Source organism: Anopheles funestus, chromosome X (assembly GCF_943734845.2).
Source record: "Anopheles funestus chromosome X, idAnoFuneDA-416_04, whole genome shotgun sequence".
Classification (NCBI taxonomy): domain Eukaryota; kingdom Metazoa; phylum Arthropoda; class Insecta; order Diptera; family Culicidae; genus Anopheles; species Anopheles funestus.
This window is the reverse complement of record NC_064597.1, coordinates 13,903,012-13,920,333: the sequence shown is the minus strand read 5'-3', so window position 1 is coordinate 13,920,333 and position 17,322 is coordinate 13,903,012. Positions and strand designations below refer to the sequence as shown.

Here is a 17,322-nt window from a genome sequence, read left to right as displayed (position 1 = left end):
CAAGTGCAGCACTAAACCCGGAGTGTACACGTTGCGTACGAACGCGCGTGCAACCCATTAGAACCGGGACTAACACCCTAACACCCAACCGATCTGGGTTCAAACATCAACGGGTTCTGAGGTTCCAAAGGGGGCCGCCTGTAAGTTTGCAGTTGCAGGCGACCGCACTAAAAATGATAATAAAATCTACTGCAATAAAAATGTGACCATGCGGGCAAAGATCGGGCAGCTATTTGGGGGGGGGGGAGGGTGGGAAGGGGAGGAAGAGCAGAGCCAAAACCTAACGTGTTGGAAGCGATTGAAGGTGTACGTTGGAGAGCAAATAGAAACTAATGAGATCATCTTTCAGCTCAATCAGCACATCTCGTCAATGTCTCGGCTAGGGGTGCACGGTATGGCGCCGAATGCAAAACTGCAGTCACAAATTAGCGGGAGAAAGTGGTACACCCGGCAAGGTGCGAGTAGGAGGAAGGCCTGCATATTAACTGCTGCGTTGCATTTTACGCCCGGAAAGTCGTAAAAAAGTGGCAATCATTTTCGTACCGTTTTCTCGGTGAGCGGTTTGTTTCGGTCGCATGTTCTTTTGTTTTTAACAGTCCAAAAACCATATGTTTCTTTTTCTTGCAGCGCTCCTCCTTCACTGTTAGCTAGTGATGTAGCGGTGCCGAGTCCGGGTTGCGGAGAAATAGCAGGCAAATTTAACGACAACTTTGACGAACTTACTACCGAAGCTGGCCGCTACCGTTCAGGTTGCGTTTGGAGTCGTAAAATTTTGCTCCACCTCAGCAAAAATAAAGAAGAAATAATCACCCCTAACACAAACGTCGTCGTTGGGGTTGTTGGGGGGGGGGGGGGGGGGTTTATGGCAAAAGGAAAGCTGGTGGGACGAAAGGAAGCAGCTCTCGATAGGTGATAAATAAAGGTTTTCAAATATGCCGAAAGTCCGAACGAAAATGCTAGGATGGGTGTGACAAAATCGGAAAAGTGCATTGGAAAAATAAGAACGAGGGTGGGGGGAGGAGGTTTAAGGGGAGAAAAAAAAACCGCCGGTGCACGCGGTATATATCGGGCAGCGTAATGTAACACGCAACCGAAGCGACCGAAGATCGGCCTTGGAGTGCATCCAAACCACATCCCAGCAAAACGGGGCGGGAAGGAGACGGAAAGGATAAACAAACAAATATCGTTTCACGTTCTAGCTGGGGATGAGTGTTTGCCGCCCGGCATGGAAGGAAGGTGCGCTGTCGCAAGTGAGGTTTTTTCAACTACCGCGGTCTGTAGAATATAATACCTCGTCTTTATATAATAATAGCAGACATATTTTGCGTCGTTTGTACCTTACTCATCACTGACAGTAGGGTTTCAACAATTATTTTTAACTAACTGTATAACATAGAGGTGCACTTTCATTAATAATTGTTATTTTATTGTTTTATTTAAATTTATGTTTAATTTAAACCGTGCACAGTGTAGTAAAGCAAATTATATGGGTAGGTACAAAGGACGTCTGTCACTTTCGGTAAGATGCCATTGGCCAAGGTAGTTCCTTATGTTGTCGACCCTGACACAAAGTTGCTTAGTGTAAAAAGTGTTAAAATGTTTCAACCGTGTTTTTCTTCTATTGCCTTGCACCCTACTTCCACTGTCTGTTAAGTGCGATTTACGAAAAAAAAAATTATTTCTCAACTCTTCAACCCACGCGTATGTAAACAGCCCGCTCATTTGACATTCCATATCAATGGCACACGATTCGATAACAATTTTGGGCGATTTGCTAACGTATTTCATATTCCCTTGCGCGATTCCCTAATGTGGGCTCTTCACACCGTCCGTTGGGAACGAACTACCGATCCAGTAGAAAATATATTGAGGTAGGCCTTGATCGTACTCATTTGATCTCCAGCTCAAGTAATATTAGTATTAGGTCAAAATCGCTATGATGAGGTTTTTATAGAAAGCTGTTTTATTTTACTATAAAAAAATGTAAGCAAAAAGATAGGCAAAATAAAGCGCTCTTAAAAAATGGTATGGTTTACCAACCAGCAATAAATTTTTAAATTAATCAATTTTCAATGAAACAGTTTCAGACGACTTTCGAGGGTACAGTGTAAATCCATTACGAATTATGATAAGCTCTACCGCCCCGTTTACCATTTGTATCTGTAATGTGCAAAATTAAGTAGCTATACTTTTATCTTATCTAACCCTAATGTCCTATTGAGGGGTTTTTTTTCTCGCACAGCCTGCTTAAATGTTTGCATGAAAAAATCAAATAAAACATAATCACAGTCAACGCGTTTCAAATCGAAAGGCATCAAAAGAGATCTAATCAATCTATTTACCTTGACACGAAAGTTTTAAATTAAGTAAATCTTTAATCGAGTTATTATTTTAGCTAATGTTAATTTTTGTACAAAATAGAAAAAAACGGAGAAAGGAACAAGTCCTTAGGAAAACCCTTTCGCCTTTGAAGAAACATTATTTTCCTACAATGATTAATTATTACACCAATATTAATTGTTTCCTTCAAGAAGTTTTTATACCATTTGAAACGTTTCTAAATAGTAACGCAGAAGCGATAAAATTATAGTTGCTATAAAATATTTATAGTCGCCATTGTTGGGATGTTCCGAACAAAGTTTTAACTTGTCTCGGTGAGCAACCCGGTAATGGTTTAGTGTTACTGTTTAGATGATCTAGTCTTACCTCCCACCCACCGTGTGTGTGTGTTCCGGGGCATTGCTGATGCACATTGGCTTTGCGGTGTGTGGATTTTTTGTTAATGCAATTTTCGCTTGCATCGCTGCCACGTCGGGTACCTTCGACTGGGCGGCAGATTGTGAAAACAACGCCAAAGATACAGGCACACACACACAAACAGGAACCCAACTAACCCTACCCTGGACATCAAAATGTGTATGTGTGTGTGTGTGTTTTTTCTTCTTCTTCAATTCCTTCACTCACTTTACCTCCCTCGTCTCTTTCTCTCTATCGTTCTTCCATTCTTAGTTCTTTCCCGTCCGCTCATCCGAACCGTGCGCGCGGGATGGATGAAATGTAAAAATAAAAGGGAACTGGCGGAGCTGGATATTTATAGCAGCCACGGAACAACGGTTCGCAGCGGTGCAAGCGGATCAACAAAACCCGAACAGACCGGACCTTAAGGGCGGCCTTAAGGCCTGTGGGAAGGGGTTTGTGGGGTGGAGGGAGTTGGGGGGGGTAGGTTCATCATACGCCTAGCTATTGTAATTTCTGCTCGAACTCCTGCTCGTCTCATAAACCCCCTCTCCCCCACCCCTTACCCTTTCTCCCCCATTCCATTCGCTTCATTCCATGTCCAGTGTCGTCGTTCTAGGGCGGAAACCCTTCATGTGCGGATTCTCGCTTATTGCAACAATACACCCTGCACCGGAAAGGAAATGGCACAGTGTTTTTACAGTGTGCGGAACGGATATTTTTCCTAAAAACTATAGCAAAAACCAAAAAAAAAAATAATTCCACTCCTTCCATCGTCCGCCAGAAAAATCTGGCACATAATAAAAAAAAATCTTGCGCGACCAAAGGAAAACTTTCTCGCCCACACCGCGAAACTTTAAACCCCGATTTTCCCCTTCACAACTCCAAACCCCGTAACCGGAAGCGCTACGCACGGATTGTGGTTTCAGCTGGCAGGTGTAGCATCGAACTATGAGCAACAGTGTGTGTGTGTGTGTGTGCGCGCGCGCACTCTAGTGTCTTTCGGTTGGTTTTGTTGTTGTTGTTGGTGTCGCACTAGAGCATGTCGCACTCGCATGCACGGTTTTGCGAAAGGTTTATTTCCAATCGGTCTCACCATCGTAGGGGAGAGTTTTCTTCACGTTCGCGCGTTTTTGGGGTAGTTAGATGTTTTTTTATGGCAAGCATTTATGGCAAGGTATGGAATGAGGGGTGAGGGTGAAAAATTCTTTTTCCATGAGCAGCGGCGTAACCGTTGGGAGAAAAAGGAGTGTGTACACGGCTCGCAAAACAGGCCGTGTGTGTGTGTGTGTGTGTGTGTGGACAAACACCAGGTATGTAAAAATAGCCAACAAAGGTGCGAAACGGCATGATGTATTAAAAACGGTTAAAAATACCGGTGTGATGGGTCCCGCACTGTCCACTGGTTGGATGACGGATGGGAAAAATTGTACGGAAAAAGAGGTGGGAAGGTGATTGGGCAGGGGGGAGAAGAAAGTTTTGAACTACCCAGATGCGTTGGAATGGTGGAAAATTTGAAACAATTTCTCAGAAATATTCCAATCACCTTAGCGAGCTATAAAAATGAACCCCAACACAGATAAGCAGCATCATATATTAATCTTTATGGAATTCTTCAATATTTCATTCGAAAATAAAGTAAATGTAAATAAAAAATTAACTATTTCCATTATGGATCGGGGTAGATTACACAGGAGTACTTCAAAAAACTAATTTTCGCCATACTCAGTGTCTTAAGAAAACATTAAATGTTCAAAACGCCATAAATACTAATCTTCAGGCGTACTTTATAGCATTAAGTAGTTCTTAAGTTGCTTTTTTATAGCATTAACGTTAGAACTGATGGATAAACTACATTTTTTGCCGAAAGATTCGAAAAGAATCGGCATTTTTTTAATTCGCTTGCTTGTAAGTGTAAAACTGAAATGAAATGGATTTATTCAATAAAAAAGTGTTTATAAATTAAAACTGATTTGTGTTTATATCACACAATGTCAACAATATATTAATATACGGTGGAAGAGAAATCACATTCTCTGTTTTTTTTATAATTTTATTACCTTCCGTGTATCTTTATTGAGTGTTTACTATATTGAGAAAATAAATAATTACTCACAATTGTTCGATACTTTCGCTGCGTTTCGCCGCACGTTTGATTCTCCACCGGTCAAACACTTCACGTAATCTAATCGCGTAAATTCGAAACAAATTTGCTTTGCGTATCGTTTCACATATTTGCACTGGGTGAGAGATTTTATTTCCCAAAAACGCGCGATATCAAATACATATGCATAAACGATGTAACTTTCCGCTCGCTCCAATTTGCCAGCTCGTTTGAGATTTTTTTTTTTTTTGTTATTTCTTCACTCCTCAAGTTAACTTCCCTTTCCTTGACTTTCCCCTTCCTCCCCCTCACACCACACATACCCGCTTCCCTTTGATGCTACTGTTTTGCATCTGCCGAATGTGTCCGAACAGTGCCCAAACAACCGTTTTGCCGGAATGAAATATCCAAAATTAGTTGCCGCATCATCACCGGTACGGTTCAGTCCCGAAAAAGCCGTGTCTCGACACGACATGCGGTGACCGTCAGGCAGGCCACTTCTTTCGCCCGGTTTTCCATTTTCCACCCTGTGCTGGGTTCGGGTCGAGTCTGTTTCATACACACAAACGATCGTACGAACGGTCAAGATGACGTACTGCTTCGAGCAATCTTCGCACCCAAAATCGACGACCGATGACCAAGAGCACACACATAATTTGATCCGATTTTTGGATAAACAGTGCGATTTCATGCTATCAGCAAAAAAAACCCCATGCAATATTGGCCTTGTGCCCCGTTGTGTCCAATGTCTACGATCATCGATACGCGCACGCACCCTCATGATGCATCATCCGTCGCCAACCGAACGTATGAAGATTTTCTCCTCTTTCTCCTATTCACCCACGCCTTTCGCTACGGATCCACGCATCGCAAATGAAGCGCGACATAACATCGTTTGACTGGGCATTGAACGGTTTTGCTGCCGTAACGGGTCCATGACGCGACACGACGTACGGCCGTTTCGCCGCTTATGACTCATAACCATCCGTCATCCGTGGCAGACATTGGCTAAACAAAACAAACCGATCACACTCATTGTTGGGCGAGTGTGTGCTTTGTGCATTTGTGCGACTATACATCAGGAACCGTGCCGGATCGGTCAAACCCCGTCAAGGCCATAGACCAGGGACATATTGGATGCTTCCGAGTTGTGATGATCCGGAATATTAAAAAAAACAGCGATAGTTTACAGTACACACCTGTGCTAATGAATACGCAACTGGTAAGGGCATTCAGGGCAGTGATGTTGTCCCCTCTTCAGCTAGACATGTGTACAAAGAACATGCGAAGAAAGAATATAAAGACGCGACCGTCTGGTGCAGTGACCCGACAACACGGTCTTGGGCTCTTTGGTTGAGTCGTCCACAGTAATGTCTCTGTTTCAATACAAAGGCTACAGTACAGTAATAAAAACTGGATAACGTTGGTTAGACTTCAAACATCTTGACTTCAAAAACTAAAGTAATAACGTCCAAAGTCTTTTATCATAGACATTTAGATATCTTGTGCAAGGTGTAGAGATGCAAGGTGTAGAGAAGTTCCGATGATATCTTGGAGCTTCCTAAATAGTCCCGGAACTTTAGACTTCTTTAGTCCGGAACGGAGTACTTTAGAACTAATATTCCTCAAAAATTAGTTATGATATTAAGATGAGGTTGACCCTTCTGGTTAGGTAGTTGTGTTGATTCTGTTTGATAAACCAATAAAATAATTCTAAACAAAACGCTCAATAATGCTAATATTGCAATCAATTAGGATAAGATGAACGAATGTCTAGTGTGTTGTAGCTGAACTTTGCACTAGACACGTCGCACAGGGGATTGCTTGATCAGCGTGACCAAGCGCCAGATTTGATTCGTTTTATTGAATTTATTAAAAAAAAAAAGCACCGCAAACCGCAAGCCTATGTATAATTTCAATCTTCAGTTATGTCGCCACAGTCTAGCTCAAGTTTCCGGGGCGTTGCTGTGGAACGAATGTACGCTGTAGGTCTACCCAAAAAACATGAAGCGACAAAACGATTCCAATGTCACAATGCTGTGTACGACGTGTAACGTCTTATCGATGTTTTGGTAGCCGGCTCGATTGAATTTCCTCCCTTAGCAGCACCAGAAGCAGGAAAAAGGAAATATTGAATCAAGTTGAACCGAGTTCAAGGCTACCGGTACGGTTCCGTGACAAACAGGATCAACAGGTCCTATCGTTTTGTTACGCTCCTTTCAAAGAGGGAAATTAAATAACACCAATAAAAATAAACCGACATCCAGTTAGACACTCTGATGTGTTCTTCAAGATTTTTTTTTTACGATAAATAATCAATGCGTTGACATCTTTGCTGTCGAAAATATTTATAGCAAATACATTCTTCATCGTGTTTTAAAACACTACACGCTACTGGAACCCGTTCTCCTTTCTTATGTCCTCGAATGGGAGGCTCACGCACTTCCTTTACCATAATACCCCTTCCTGCATCTGTCAATCATGAGACAGAAAGAAAACAAAAACCTCACCGATATCCATGTGTTAAGTGTCTTGTTTATGCAAAAGATTAGACAAAAAATAATGTCACATCTAAATTGTAGTAACCAACTGTCTGAGATGACCCAGAAACTGGCAACCCTTCCCTGTGGATATCACAATAAGACGTTTAATTTTATGGCAATTATGGCAAACATTAATAATGCATAATTTTTGCCCTTTCGAGCAACAGTGGTATTACTTCATCAAAACAAACTAAATTTTTCTCAAACTAAATCGTAGTTAATTTCTATTCATATGAATTGTCTTGATAAAAACTACTATTTTCTTATGTTTTATCTTCTTAATTATGGCACAAAAAATCGATCAGCAAATAAGTATAAGTTACCTACTTTTTCAGTCCAGAATTTTTGGGGCAGCAGTGTAAATATTTCATCAGTTCGGGGAAGAACATTAATGCTAGCAGTAAACTTTATGCCACACCTTAAAAGGTGAACCACGCGGAAGAACGTCATCCAATTTGCGTCCCGACCGTATGGTGTGTCTTCGGTTGGTACCGGAATTTCTAGCCCCTATCTTGTTCAAACATTGCCTGTCCATCGCTATCGCTTCCCTTAGCATCCAGTGCATCGTGTACGATCCCATCATCAAGATGCAAGCAATATTTACCGAACGAACGGTCACCTCGATTCCAAATAACAAGCTGTAGCGGGCGAGATAACGACCGTTGTCGTCGTCGCCGTCATCGCTGGGTCTATCTGTCGCCCTCCTAGCTCCTAGCTAACTTTTACGGTTTGTTGCGTTTTATCGATGGAAACGGAAAGCCAAACAACTAGAGCAAAGGGTTTTTTTATCTTTCCTCTTCTTTTTTTTAATTCTATTTTTGTTCTCACCCTCTCTCTGGCCCCGCTTTGCAAGGGCGATGACCACAAACAACATCAAATTCATCATAGATTATATTGGATCGAACCGATATTAGAATCGGAAACAACCGGCGTGAAAGAGAGAGAGAGAGGGAGTTGAGTGAATAAGGAGAAGAAAGGGGAAACATAACGTCACTCCTCTAGTCATGGATGTCCGGCTACACATCACAGTTTGGAGGTGTATTTTTTTCACACTTTTTTTTATTGTTGTAGAAGAATTTTTCACACTTAACACGCGCGCTTGGTAAGCGGGAAAGTTATGCGATGCGTAGAAGAGCAAAAAAAAAAACCCCAACCTTCCCTAACCACCGTTAACACCCCATGGGATGGATTATCTCGCGTATGCTCGGAGACAAACGTCGTCCATGGCAGATGCGGTGATGCCAAAATATTTTCCAACCGAAACGGAACCCCCTTTTCATCTCCCTCCTCTTGCTCCTCCTTACCTGTTCCTAAGTTGATGACCGCGAAAATGTTCTACTAGTAAACCCCCCCCCCCCTTCATCTCATTTATTTTCCTCTAGAAGGAGGTTGTAATTGGGTGGATGAAAAATGAAGTAAAATTTAATGTGCATGCAGGGGGTGCAAGAAAGAAAAAGAGAGAGAGAGAAAGAGAGAGAGAGAGAGAGTGAGAGAGAAAGTCCAGACCATCCTTTGGGGTTGTGGTTGGTGTGGGATGGGAGCAGGGGTTTGGAGGGGTAGGGGAGGATGAGAGGGTGAACTGATCAACAAACAACCCGCAGATGAGCTTACGTCACGAGTGACCGTGTGTTTCAAACAGCATGATAATTAGGAGGATGAAGGGGGCCAGGGGGGCGGGGGGAGCGAGAGTGGAAGGCTGCAGGGGTGGGAGGGAAACCTTTTCCACCCATATTGAAAATCAAACCCATCGTCTCTTCACACATGATGTTTGACTTGTTACGTGGTGGGGAAAGTGGAGATGCTGACCTGTCGTTCCGTTCTGACCTACCTTTGCACCGGAAGTAGAGGTACGCGAGCGCAATAGGAGGAAGGTTGGGTTTTGTGGGGCGCAGCAGAGTGTGACAGTTTCGGTAGCGTATCTTCAAGCCGTGTGCACCTTCACGTGTATCGAACCAGTTCGCACGAGAGTGAATGATAGAGCGAGAGAAAGAGAGAGAGAGAACGAATAAAATCAACACTTTAACAAGGAATTTTTTTACATGTCAAAATGACAGTTGCTTTCTCTGTTTGATGTATTTCCATTTGCTATCTTTATTTTTCTGCTCAGCTTTTTCTCTTTGAATTTTCATGTCTCTTAACCGAAGTCCTCCAAATCGATCGTATGCACATGTAGAAAGGTCGGGAAAACTTAGAAGAAGAAAAACACATTTTCCCTGCACTCTTTCTCTCTCCCTTTCTCTCTCTCACACACACACAGAAAGGTCGAATTTTTTTGTGATGAAAAATAGTGTCAGTGCCAAAATAAAAATAGATCTACACCCAACAAGCAAACGATGAGTTGGGTAAAAGCATTTGAAAAATTGTAATGGAAAATGAAAGCATGCTGCAAATGGTTTTCCAACGGTATGATGCAAGGATGATTGGAACGCAGAAAAAAGGGTCTAAGAAGCAGGGCTGGAGGGAGGGTAAGGGGTGGGACGATAAAAATTTAACTTGAACGTTTGCAGAGCATAAGAAATGTTGCGTTTAGCTTTAGAAAAGTTAAATCATATTAATCCACAAAACAGAGCAAACTAGTAACGACGGTCGACAATTACTAAAGGTCGTTTACATTACGAAAATCTCTAATTGTTTGGAGCAACCGCCTAGGTATAATGATTCGTGACACGTGCCAACGGAAAGCAAAAAAAAAATCGGGAAGCTTTCGGGATAGTTTTCGCACACGAGTACGTGGGGAACGGAACGTAAACAGCTGTGCGCCACACATCCTCTACCCCACCCCCCGGTAGATATGGTACGTATGCGGAAAAATGATTTTTACACGCTTCGACACGGTTGTGAAAATTGTTTTTTTTTCCTTTTCTTTTCCTTGTTGGGGACAATGAGGCGGAAAACGGTACGTTACGGTTGTTGTTGTGCAACCGATTCGTTACAGATTCGATCGGTTTGAAAAAGCAAAACAAAATCAAAAGTAAAGGAAACACTTTTCGTCTCGTACGCAAACTGCACTGTATTTGCAAAAGCATAGCGAATGGCACGTTAGAATGCAACACTTTGTGGATTTGTTTTTGGTTGTTAAGAAGTTGATTAGACCTTTCGGTTGAACATACCTTGTTGTGGAGAGCTGGTAAGAGTTGTAAGAAATATGAATTTATCCACGGTTTATGGTAAGCTGAAAAGTGGATGGATTCGTCAATGATCAACTAAACATAATAATATAAATAAAAATAAAAAAAATACATCTAGGCTGTTACTAAGGTATGATATTGATTTGAACCAGTCCTGACACTTAATAACGCTATACAAAACGCGAGAAACAAAATGAAATCAATTCCATTGTTTCGCTACATGTGCTGCCAGCTCGTCAACATACAGATACAGAACATATGAATGGTGTTTGGAATTACTGCTATACACGACCAACACCAGCCTCGGGGTAAATCGATACGCCCGAGTTTACGAGACCTTTCGCGCCCTTTTTGTGTTTAGTTGCCGTTCTTTTTTTTTATTTAGAATGGCACAACACCCAAGACCAGGCTGCAAGCTGGAAGGATCCGAATAGTGCAAGGAGAACATTTCACACTTCATGCCCCATAAGTTTGCACCATAATAATGTCTGCCTGCTGCCCGTCCATGTTCGCTGCTGACGCTATAGACGAAAGACGCCCAAGGGTTTCACTCCATTGACGGTTAACCTCGAAAGAAAACGAAGGGAACCAGAAAAGATAGAAAAAAAAATTTCGTATTACGTACGTTTTGAGGCTTGAAAACATTTCGCTTCGGAAGCGATTATTAAAACAAACGATTCAGTATTGAAGTTGTACAGGGTAATGAGAGATATTGTGAATGGGAATATATTAACACGCAGGGAAGACTACAAAAACTTTACAAAAGCTGTTCAAGTTAAAAGCAGATCGATTGATGTGCAAAAAGCCTTAGCTTTTATCTCTGCTATAAAACTTAGAACTTGGACTTTGATATTAATTAGGGTTAGCAGCATTTATGAACAACCGCTACTAGTACTACGTATCTATGGCAGCGAAATTCGAAGACTCATTGTTCAAGGAAATCGTGCTTCCTCCAGGCTCCACGAACTCTTGTGATCCTGTGAGAAGAGTCCAGCAATGGATACATCCGGTAGTCCTCTACGGGTACGAGTCCTGGGCTCTCCTAACGGAGGACACCAATGCACTCCCCATTTTCGAGCAACGGTTGCTAAGGACTATCTTATAGGAGAAGGAGAATGAACCACGAGCTTGTTTAGCTGTTTGGCGATGCAGATATCCTGACAACTGTCAGAGTCGGAAGGATAAGATGACTGGAGCACATGATGAGGACTCATGCCCCAACAGGATGGTGTTCCTCAGCGACTCTTTCGGCACGAGACTTTGAGGAGCACAGCGAGCTCTTTGGCTGGTGCAGGTGGAGTCAAACCTGTCGAAGATCAGAGGCAGCCGAGGATGGAGGACTGCCCTGGAGCGAGTTTCCTGGAAATTGATTGGAGATGTCCTGGCCATGTCTTCGTGACGTGCTCGACCTTGAGCAGTCCAAGAAGAAGAAATATATCTATGGCTATGGTGATCTTCTAGGAACAGCCAGGGGGCAGCCAGGAAGTCTTCTGCTTCTTCTTCATTTTTTTAGTGGACCACTACCCTCTATGAAACTAGGTAGTTCAAAACTCCCCAGTTATATTCAAGGATATATCCACCACTTTTAGGCTTTCGACTACTAGAGTCATATACCTCAGTCTGGAAGTCTGGCGGAGTACGAAGTTTAGGTTGTCTAGAATTCCCACTGGTTACATATAAAGAATGTAGACGTTTTACGTCGTTTTTCCAAATATTCTAGCCCAAATAGTAGTTCGATAAATAGGAAGCTGTCACTCTAGCTGCGAATCGGAACATTTTCTTTGGAACATTTCAATCCTTCCATAAGGAGGACACCGCACTATGGAACAGTACTCCACGGTTGACCTAACCAGAGAACAATATAAAGCTTAAATACATAGTGGATCATCCAATTCTCGAGTCCTAGGATTCTGTTCGCTCGCCCAAATATATGTTCGTAGTGCGCGGTAAAAGATAGTTTCCCGTCAAGAATGACAAAGTCTCGTATTCAGGTAATAGGAGTAATTAAAACGTACAATACAACTAACAACGATTAGATAAAACAACGCAAACGCCCGGAGACGTTAGGTTTCTGACATCATTGCTTGTAGAAGCAACCAGCCCGATGCAGCGTATCGTCTCGGGAGGGTGTTGTCGCGTGGCAATTTGACGCCGGAAGTTTTCGGTGTCGTAAGGATGTCCCTGCGTGCGGATGGGGTGGTCATGGATAGTGCATCGAGCACGAGGAGAATGTGAGACTGACCCCATTAACGGTGCGCGCACATTAACATGCGAGCAAGGCAAGACCTCGAATTGTGCGAACAGAATCTGCTGGCGAGACGACCTTAAGCAATGATGCTGGCGATGGTGATGATGATGATGATGATGACGATGGGACGAAACGAAGCGAATGTATGGCGACATTTGAACAGCGCGCATCAGTTTTGCGCAAACTTTTGCGCACGGATGTAGATGACAATAAAAATGTTAAGTTTATGGCAAAAGAATTACTATAAAGATAGAGGAGATTTCTTTTATCTCTTACTAAAAGCTTTACTTAACCTTTTGGAACCGGCATGAGTATTTCAATGGAAATAAAGTCTCAGGAAATAAAGGAATATATTTAAATAATACAAATACAAGTAAGAATATGTAAAAGAACCAACATATTGTATAGCAAAAAGATATTTGAGACAATAACGAACAAACAATATAAATAAATGTAAAATGTAATTAATAGTACAGTGCGTAACGTAATTATAAGCCAGCTAAGTTTTTTTTTTTCAAAATAATGAAAAAAAACTTAAGAGATTATAGATAAAAGAGATAGAATGTTTGTTATAGAAGATAAAAAACAGTTTTCTCTTTCAAACAAATATTACTCTCAAAATAAATCAAACATCAAGAAACCATACAGTTATGGTAGGAACTGTAGCATCGCAATGCTAGTAGTCGTACAACTACACAACACTTCCATTGTCCGGCGAACTTTAAACATCTTCACCAATGGCAAACCAGTCACGGTGACGGAGCATGCCGGGTGGAGGTCATGGCGCCTGTTACGATTCGTTCATTTCTGCCAATTGAGCTTAATTCTAGCGGTTCCAGCCCCTTGCCTGGACCGTTTATATGATCGAGTTTCACTCTTTATCGTGCTTATCAGTGTGGGTCCGTTACTCGAAGTACTGTTCAAGGTGAATTTTATCAGCAGTTCTCTATCTCTCTTCCCTTCTATTCAGTTGTGTTGTAATAAAAAAATTAAAGAAATATAAAAATATATACAAATTTTCATAACAGCAAATACGCAAGTTTGTGTTTTCATCTGTTCTAGCAGAATTTGAAATTAAATGACATAAAACTAATTTTATTTGCAATGAAGGAAAATAATAAATTAAAAACAGAAAACAGAACAATACATCAAAGGCAATATAAAGAAAACTCAAAACAAAACAGTTCAGTTCGTTTTGATAGAGAAAGTTAAGCATAAAAATCGATTGACCGGGAGCGATTCAAACCATCAGACCCTTTCTCTTTGTAAAAAAAAATCCCTTGCACTAGTTTTGTTCCTTCTTTTACTTCTGCTTCTTTTATGTTTGTTTTTGTTTTTGCTTTTCTTTGCGACACCGCTTTTTCATCTGTTTTTTTTTGTATCTCCACTGTTGTTTTATATTCTGCTTTGCTCTCTCGCAGTACATCTGTGGTTCTGATTTAGTTATTGTTTACCTTTTTTTGGTATGTTTGTTATTTTCCAGTTTCATGTGTTTGATTTATATTATTTTTTTCTTTTATATACTTCGCAAATATTTCATAACTTAGGCAAATAAAACTCCAAAAAGTGTAAAACAAATTTAAAAGCTTTAAAAGAAATCGAGAAGGAATAGCATTACAAGATCACTTCATAAAGTAAAAATCATATCAAAATAACAAACAACCTTCGGTGGCACACAGCATAAGCAGCAACAAGAAAGAAGAAATAGAGAGAAACATAGAGTAAGAGACAAAAAACATCCACCAAGCACTTCACCGTACCAAACCCCGTGCATATAAAGGCAAGGCCAACCCCCCCGCTACTGTAGGAGGCGGGTGGTAGAAAAACACAGAACAAAACAACGCGAGACAGCGCGAATGGGACAAAAACTAAACCAGTGCAAAAGGGAAGTAAGGGTGAATAAACAAAGTGACACAAATTTACAACAAACGAGACATTCTCCCGCTCGCTGCCGACTTGCATTGGTAAAAGGGGTGTTAGAGGGTGTAGAGGGAGGAAGGGATAGAGAAGAAGGGTAAAAAAAACGAGCAGCAGAAGAAAAAAATACACCCCAAAGAGGAGGAGAAAGAGAAAGCCAGCGCGCTAGAAAGGCGCACTCAAAAAAAACACAACAACAAAACACCACCTCCCGACACGGCTACCGGAGAATGGGAACGAAACCGAGTTTTCGGATCGGGGCCCCGTACAGGGAATCCGGAATTAATGTCCCGACACCTCGTGCCCATTTTACACGCCTCTTCCCAGCATCATCTACGCGCTTTTCGCAAGTAAATCCTCCTCTCCCTCTTCTTGAAATCCCTTTCCAATTCACTGCACTTCCAAAAATGAATGCATAATAATGCAAGAATAAAATGGTCCAAGCAAGCGCAGCAGCATTTTCGTAGCTACCGGTGGGGAAAAGGGCGACAAAGTGAGTAGATAAAAGGCGGGGAGATTTTATTCACGAAACCCTCTCCTCCTTCCGCCCATCCACTCCCTCCCTCACCAACAAACTTGATCCTCCTTCCTTTCATCTTTTCTTCCCCTTGCTCTTCTCCACCGTTTCGTTGGGCCGCAGACAGTACGATGCTCATTATGTATGCCCATGGGTCTCAACCGATTCGAAATCCATCCAAACCGGATTAGAGATGGATGCTGAGAGCCCTCGAAAGCCGGATGGCGGTTTTTATCCGTTTCACCCTTCACTGTCGTTGTTCCACAACCCCCGTCCCCGTGCACTGTGTTGCAAGTGCATACGTTTTGCGCTTGTGTGTGTGTGCGCGCGCGCAAAATTATATCGCTTCCGTTAGTGCAAGTAAGTTCGAATGGACTTTTTTTTTTAAAAGCAAGCCCAACCACCTTCAAAGGTGGCGGATTTATTGCACTACGGTTATGCTTTATCCTTGAAGCGTACACTTAGCGGTGATAGTGTTTCGTTTTATAGCGCCTTTTATAGCAAAATCATATTAAAGAAAATAATACAAAAAAATGTGCAAAAGAAACAAAATTATGGCATTTTCACAATATCGCACGTTGGAAGGATTGAAACAAATGATTTTCTTAAAGGTAGAAAAATGTTGCTAAATTTGTCTTATTTCCAATGTTGAGCGTTTGATCGCTTTGCGATCAACGGTGAAAGTCAACTACCGGTTGCTACCAGCAGTGCCACCGTTTTAGAAGCGTAAGTGAAAGTGAGCCAAACGCGGAAAGGGGTCGTCTGACTGCAACCGCTAACTGAGAGATACAAATAAAATAATGTTTTTTTTTTATTAAATTTTGGCTTCTAAGGGAATGGTCTGAACAACAACAATTTTGTTGGCAAAATGTATGGATTTTGACAGTTCCAGCAACATTTGTTGCCGACGATTTCAATTCAATTTGATTTTGCCAGCAACATCGCCAGCAACGTTTCAGACGTTTGAGGCTTCAGACGTTAGAGCATTTGAACTGTGCTGGTGTTCGTTGATCATCACTTTTTCTTCCTAGACAAGAAATTGGTTCGAAAATGTAGCTAAAACTGATAAACGGTAATAAAAAGTAATAAAAAGTATTCATTTACTTGCTTAAAACCCGTTTAAAAACGCGTGTGTACGACCAAAAATATAAACAAATATTTGGTTGACATTTTATTTGACGTTATTTTCTAAATGTTGCCGGAAACTTTCCTTTTTGGAACTTTTGGCAACAAGTTGCGAAACAAGGTTGACCGCAACAACATTAGACCAAGCCCTAAAGCAACTATACAAAGGCTCGTAAAAACAGTCAAAAAATTATTTTTTAAATTAAATTTCTTGAGATATTTTTTTTTTCAAATAAAATACACCATTGAACACATGTGAGCACATTCATGCGGCTAAAATGATTGTGATTTTTGAGCAATAAATCCCTTTTCCGTATAAAATTCTAACCTCCATGGCAATAACAGTTTATCGTCGAACTACAACATGCGTCAATTTCTTCTTCTTAAATTTTTTAATGAATTTAACTTTTACGCCATAACAGTCAATCTGAACGTTTCATCATCATTTTACATAGTGGAAAAGGAAAAAGTATTTTTCCTTAAGTGAAGTAAAGTAAAGTAAGTTTTAAGTAAGTAAGAGTCCGTTACTCGAAGTACTGTTCAAGGTGAATTCCATCAGCAGTTCTCTATCTCTCTTCCCTTCTATTCAGTTGTGTTGTAATAAAAAATTTAAAGAAATATACATTTAAAGAAAAAAATATATTTTCATAACAGCAAACACACAACTTTGTGTTTTCATCTAGCAGAATTTGAAATTAAATGACATAAAAATAATTTTATTTGCAATGAAGGAAAATAATAAATTAAAAACAGAAAACAGAACAATACATCAAAGGCAATATAAAGCAACTATACAAAGGCTGGTAAAAACAGTCAAAAGATTATTTTTTAAATTAAATTTCTTGAGACATTTTTTTTTTCAAATAAAATACACCATTGAACATATGTGAGCACATTCATGCGGCTAAAATGATTGTGATTTTTGAGCAATAAATCCCTTTTCCGTATAAAATTCTAACCTCCATGGCAATAACAGTTTATCGTCGAACTACAGCATGCGTCAA

General features: G+C 41.0%; 1 protein-coding gene across 6 annotated transcripts in view; it reads right to left on the bottom strand.

Annotated features, from left to right (window-relative positions):
* LOC125760522 (uncharacterized) overlaps positions 1 to 17,322 on the bottom strand; it is a 75,614-nt gene that overhangs the window by 50,526 nt on the left and 7,766 nt on the right. The gene's annotated exons all lie outside the window — the stretch shown is intronic.